This window comes from Colobus angolensis, unplaced genomic scaffold (genome assembly GCF_000951035.1).
Source record: "Colobus angolensis palliatus isolate OR3802 unplaced genomic scaffold, Cang.pa_1.0 Scaffold104, whole genome shotgun sequence".
NCBI classification, from domain to species: Eukaryota; Metazoa; Chordata; class Mammalia; order Primates; family Cercopithecidae; genus Colobus; species Colobus angolensis.
The window spans coordinates 9,838,817-9,845,789 of record NW_012111364.1 but is presented as its reverse complement, the minus strand read 5'-3'; positions in this window follow the sequence as shown (position 1 = coordinate 9,845,789).

The window sequence follows — 6,973 nt, the reverse complement described above, 5'->3', positions numbered from 1 at the left end:
TAGCCGGGCGAGGTGGCGGGCACCTGTAGTCCCAGCTACTCAGGAGGCTGAGGCAGGAGAATGGCCTAAACCCGGGAGGCGGAGCTTGCAGTGAGCTGCACGGCACTCCAGTCCGGGTGACAGAGTGAGACTCCGCCTAAAAAAAAAAAAAAAAAAATAGAAGTTCAGTTTCCCCTGCATTTCAACAGATTACCTTGCACCCTGCCTTAGGTGACATGCACCACTGTGGGGACCATAGAGGCAGAGAGGGAGGTTGGTCAACTCTTTATTCCAGACCTGTGATCCCGTTAGGCTTCTTGTCTTTAAATCAATAATATGGATCTGTCATTTTTTTGCTGGGATGGGTCTCTAGTGCCTGCTCTTATGGACAGACACAGTGGAGATTTCAGGTAATCTATTTCCTGTATTGATGGGCATCTTGCCTAAGAAACACACACACACACACACACACACACACACACACTTCAAGCAGTTCTTTACCAGGGTTTTTAGTGAAAAAAACTAAATAATACAGATGTAAGAGATGGGATTGAATATCAGGTGCCCCCTGCACCCAGTAATAAATCAGTGTCTCTCCCCCACTGACTTTTTCATTCCCCATGCCTTAAGAAGGCATTGATCTCACTACACCTTCTGGATGGGACAAAAGAACTTTTCCGACGCCATTGAAAACCATCCTGTTTGTACCTGTCTTCTCTGCTCCATGTTACTCCTTTCTCCCCACTATCTCCAAGTCTTTCATGTCTAGTCCCCATTCCCAATGCCCCCATTTTTGCTAGACTGCAAATGTTCTCTTAGAAGTAAGCAAGTCCCAAAATATCTCTTGGGTCACACACATTTTCACAGTCTCCTGTTCCATTTGTGAATCCATGCCAGCCATCCTCGCTCATCCACTCATTTCTGCCACTAGGCAGAGGCATATGGGAAGCCTTTTAACCTCAGGAGGAGCAGAGGAGGGCTGGCAGGTAACCCTACTCTTATTGTGATCTTCTTTTTTCTCTGGTTATCTCTTAGAATCTGGCAAAGGAAGCCTCAGACATCTCTCCCAACAAGCAGGAATCTCCCATCCGTAGTGCCACAGGGTCCAGGTAAGAAATTGTCACCTCCACCACCAGCATCACTTTGACCTTACTAACGGTTGTGGGTACTGGTACAAGAGTACAAATGGAATCCCACATATCGCATATCTAAATGAGCAAAAGTTATAAATAAGCAAACACAACTGTTTAATAAAATATATCCCATCCTACCACCTTGACAAATATATCGTCCTAATGTCAACATTGAAAAATATGAATGATTTGTATGACTGGAAGTCAGTATGGTCCAAGGCTGCACTGTTTGTGTCTTTCTCAGACCCTGGGTTGCATTACAAAGCCAACTTTCTTCCATGCTCCTGACATTAAAGTATGCCATGCCCAGTGTTCCTTCCTGATCTGTGACTCACTTGGCTGGTGGTGGGGAAGGTAGTCTCCCAGCTGAGATAGGGAGTATAAGAGAAATTGGGGTGTGGGAATGTGAGATCTGAGTTGAACAGCAAAATTTGTGATAACACCAGAGGACACGTGGAGGTGCCTAACAGGAAGTGAGATATGAGTCTAAAGTGCTGATATATTTGTCAGGTTTAACACCAAACCATCTGATGAAGTTTTAGTTCTAGGGACAAATAAGAACGGATGGGAGAATTGAGACTGACTCTATTTCTATTACTCTATCAGTTGTTCCACAGAATAAAAACATCTTTGTGTCTCTTTCTGCAAAATAGAGACAGATGTCTTTTGAATAAGTACAAATGGTACATAAATCAATTAACATCTTTATTCAGAGCCTTTTACTCTTATGATTCCAAATTAAGCTCCATACTACATTTAAAACTAAAGCACTATGGTTCATGACCACTGGGAATTAAAAATTTTGTCAGAGACAAGAGAATCAAGACACCTATATATGACAGGGCAGATACATAGGATGGGGTTCAGGACATGCTATACCAAAATATAACACCTTGGCACACTGAAAACTGGCAGAAACAGGGAAGTCTCTGAGTTTCCCCTGCCCCCCTTCTTCCCCGAAGTAGATCATAAAACCTAGGAAGGATTTCTTTTTTCACCTTTCCCTGAAGTAGGACATAAGACCCTTATGGAAGAGGTGTCCTCTACACCCAGAGGAAAGGCATGTCCTTATCTCTAAAGATGAAGGATCACAAAGGAATCTGAGCAAACAGCCCTTTAAGTTTCCCTGTTTGTTGCCATCAGATCATGCCCTCTTTGTCTTATCACATTTCTCAACTGTCCACTGTTCATCAAATCTAACATAAAAATATACTGGCTTAACCATTTCCTTGGGTCTTCATTTCTTATGAAGTTTCTCATGTCACAAAAAATTTATATTAAATAAATTTGGCTGGGCATTGTTGTGGGAAGTCAGGGACCCTGAACAGAGGGACCAGCTGGAGCTGCAGCAAAGGAACATAAATTGTGAAGATTTCATAGACATTTATCAGTTCCCAAATAATACTTTTATAATTTCTTATGCCTATCTTTACTGTAATCTCTTAATCCTGTTACCTTCGTAAGCTGAGGATGTACAACACCTCAGGACCACTGTGATAATTGTGTTAACCATACAAATTGATTGTAAAACATGTGTGTTTGAATAGTATGAAATCAGTGCACCTTGAAAAAGAACAGAATAATAGCGATTTTTATGGAACGAGGGAAGATAACCATAAGGTCTGACTGCCTGCAGGATTGGGCAAAAAGAGCCATATTCTTTTTCTTGCAGAGAGCCTATAAATGGACATGCAAGTAGGAAAGATATCGCTAAGTTCTTTTACTAGAAAGGAATATTAATACCGTGGGGAAGGAATGCATTCCTGGGGGAAGGTCTATAAACCACTGCTCTGGGAATGTCTGTCTTGTGCAGTTGAGATAAGGACTGAGATACACCCTGGTCTCCTGCAGAACTCTCAGGCTTACTAGGGTTGGAAAAACTCCACCCTGGTAAATTTGTGGTCAGACCAATTCTCGGCTCTCGAACCCTGTTTTCTGTTAAGATGTTTATCAAGACAATACATGCACCACTGAACATAGAACTTTATCAATGGTTCTGTTTTTGCCCTTTGCCCTGGGATCTTTGTTAGACCCTTATCAGTGGTTCTGCTTTTTCCCTTTGTCCTGTTCCCTCAGAAGCATGTGATCTTTGTTAGACCCTTATTAGTAGTTCTGCTTTTTGCCCTTTGAAGCATGTGATCTTTGTACCTACTCCCTGTTCTTACACCCCCTCCCCTTTTGAAACCCTTAATTAAAAACTTGCTGGTCTGAGACTCAGGCAGGCATCACAGTCCTACCAATATGTGATGCCACCCCCGGTGGCCCAGCTGTAAAATTCCTCTCTTTGTACTGTCTCTCTTTATTTCTTGGCCAGCCAATACTTATGGAAAATAGAAAGAACCTATGGTAAAATATTGGGGGCAGTTTCCCCCAATAGGGCACAGTGGCTCACGCCTGTAACCCTAGCACTTTGGGAGGCCAAGGTGGGCAGATTGCCTGAGCTCAGGAGTCCAAGACCAGCCTGGGCAACATGGTGAAACCCCATCTCTACCAAAATACAAAAAAAATTAGCTGGACATGGTGGCACATGCCTGTAGTCTCAGCTACCTGGGAGGTGGAAGCAGGAGAATCACTTGAATCTGGGAGGTGGAGGTTCCAGCGAGCTGAGATTATGCCACTGCACTCCAGCCTGGGTGACAGAGCAAGACTCTGCCTCCTAAATAAATGAACAAATAAATAAATGTGTATGCCTTTTTCTTGTTAATCTGTATTTTGTTATAGGAGCCTCAGTCATGAACCTAGGATGGATGAGGAAAAGATATTTTCCTTCCCTACACGTACAGCCCTTATTCTCCATCGAGTAGAGTAATGCCCAACAAGAAGGCGCTCAACACAGGTTTACTGAAGGGATGCCACAATGCAGAAGTGAAATAAAACTGCACAGAATTCCTTCTGGTGTTTAACAATGTTATGGTCTTTATATTAAGAAGAGGAGTCTAGGGAGGGCTAGTGATTCTGTGAGTTATACAGAGTATGTGTAGATTCATCTATCTAGATTAATTTCAGCACATAGGACATGGTTTGTTTGACCTGAAAATTCTTAAACATTTTAACCGATATTTTTTGGGAAGGTGAGGTGGGCAGATCTCCTGAGGTCAGGAGTTCAAGACCAGCCTGACCAACATGGAGAAACCCCATCTCTACTAAAAATACAATATTAGCCAGGTGTAGTGGCACATGCCTGTAATCCCAGCTACTCGGGAGGCTGAGGCAGGAGAATCGCTTCAACCTGGGTGGCAGAGATTGCAGTGAGCAGAAATCACATCATTGCATTCCAGCCTGAGCAATAAGAGAAAAACTCCATCTCAAAAACAAAAATAAAAATAACCATTTTAATCAATATTTTAAAATCAGGAGTTTTTTGTTTGTATTTGTTTTTTCACAAAAATCTGGATTTCTGGATTCCCTCACAATAAAAGACCACCAGTGTTGCCACATGGCATCAAAAGGCTGGATCTGAGGAGCAGATTGCCTGGGCTTTCTTTGCCTTTGGCCATAGCTCCCCACCCCTGCTCAGGAGGCTTCATATGTCCACCTGCCTGGCCCCTTGCAGCATATCAGTGTGTAATTTCTGGTTGGGTGATAACATATGACATTACATATCACATGGTCCATATGTCCACTGCTGTCATCACAAACTTTTCTGCTGTTCTAAGTCCTTCCACATTGCTACAAAGGAACACCTGACACTAGGTGACATATAAAGAAAAGAGGTTTATTTGGCTGACAGTTCTGCAGGCTGTACAAGCATGGCACCAGCATCTGCTAGGCTTCCGGGGAGACCTCAGGGAGCTTTCGCTCATGGCAGAAGACAAAGGAAGAGCAGGCAGGTCACATGTCCAGAGAGGGAGCAAACCGTGGGGGCAGGGGTGGGGGGAGAGTCTAGATTATTTTAAATAGATCTCATGTGAACTAACTGAGCAAGAACTCACTCATCAACAAGGGGATGGCACTAAGCCGTTCATAAGAGATCTGACCCCATGACCCAAATACATCCCACTAGGCTCACCTCCAATATTGGAGGTCACATTTCAACATAATTTTGGAGGGGACAAGCATCTAAACCATCTTACTGTGCAAAGAAGAACTCACATTTCCCCCCTTCCCCAGTGGCCCTCCCCAACCCTTGCTTCCTCCTGTATTTACTATCTCAGCTAGGGAGACCACCTCCCCCACCACTAGCCAAGGTGAATCAGAGTCAGGGTGGAGCACGGGGAATAGTGTCAGGAAGATGGAAGAAAGGTGGCTTTGCAATGCAATCCAAGGTCTGTGACATTACGTATCCCATGGCACAGTATGACAAAGATGTGTACAAGGTCATTAGCTGGGGTTTTGGTTTTAATCTATGACCACGAAAAGTGCTAAACTACAAATTAACTGATGCACAAGATTCAGATGTTAAAACCGACAGGAAAATTACCCTGTTTGTGGGACAGTCAGTTGGGTATCATCTTGCCCCACCTTGTGGTCATTTGGAAGCATACAACCTAGATAACTCCTGTGCCAAATACAACAGATAATGTCTTACATTATCCTTGGTCACAGGACAATGTAATAGGATTGCTATAAGGTTGCCTTTGGTGTGTTTAGCAAAGCTCTGAAGCTAGCAGTTCATTGAATTTGATCTGTTCAGTTGGTACAGAGCCCCAGAGACCCAGCCACTTTATGCAATAATGAATCATTCTTTTTTTTTTTTTTTTTTTTTGAGACGGAGTTTTGCTCTTTTTGCCCAAGCTGGAGTGCAATGGCGTGATCTTGGCTCACCACAACCTCCACCTCCTGGGTTCAAGCGATTCTCCTGCCTCAGCCTCCAGTGTAGCTGGAATTACAGGTATGTACCACTAGGCCTGGCTAATTTTGTATTTTTAATAGAGACGGGTTTTCTCCATGTTGGTCAGGCTGGTTGCCAACTCCTAACCTCAGTTGATCCGCCCGCCTCGGCCTCCCAAAGTGCTGGAATTACAGGCGTGAGCCACCGCACCCGGCCTCAATCATTCTTTTTAACTGTGTTTTCTTCTCACTCCCTGAAATGGACCAACACACATGCTGGGTTCTTCCCTGCCCCTCCACTTTCAAACCTGCTGCTCCATAACTTCCAACATTTCCACTACAACCACTGCCTGTGAGTTCAATTCTGTGAAGCATAAAGTTAATGGATAGAGGATACAGCTTTGCTGGTAGGAACTAAAGGCACTTCTTGCACAGAAAGAAGGTCATTGTAATGGGGGCTCACCAAGTTCTATGAATCATCTGTCTACATACAAAAATTGCCTTATAATATAGAACTCTTTTCTGTGGTATCCATTATAATTGACAGGCAATTCCATTGGCCACAAATTGACCATCTTCTTGTTCAGTGTTTGGGCTGTTTGTACATTGTTTCTTCAACCATAAAATGGGCATGGTACCAACAGTGGTTGCCTCCCAGAATTGTCATAGAGACTGAATATGGTCGTACACCAGTGTTAGGTGCAGCATAAGTCATCAGTACACGTTAGCTGGTATTATGTGTAAACTAAATGCTTAATACACATTTTGTCTTTTAGCTACATTTGCATAAACTGAGACAAGTCAGGGTTTAGTAGAGTGGGTGATTATGAAAATGAGTTTATGTAGATTTTTGCTACATTCAAAAAGCAAATAACAGATTTGAGGTTGTTCACATCTTTTCTTACCTTCCAGAGGATAAAGGATCTCACTTATGTAAGAATGCACATTGTGCAGGTGTGTTTAGGATAGGGGATCAAAGAAGAGGGAGATAAAGGTTTCACAAAAACAATACATATACAAGTTCATAGTGGCCTGTACAACAGTCATATGATATCTACAAGTTAAAACTGCTCACTAACTACTTATAGCGA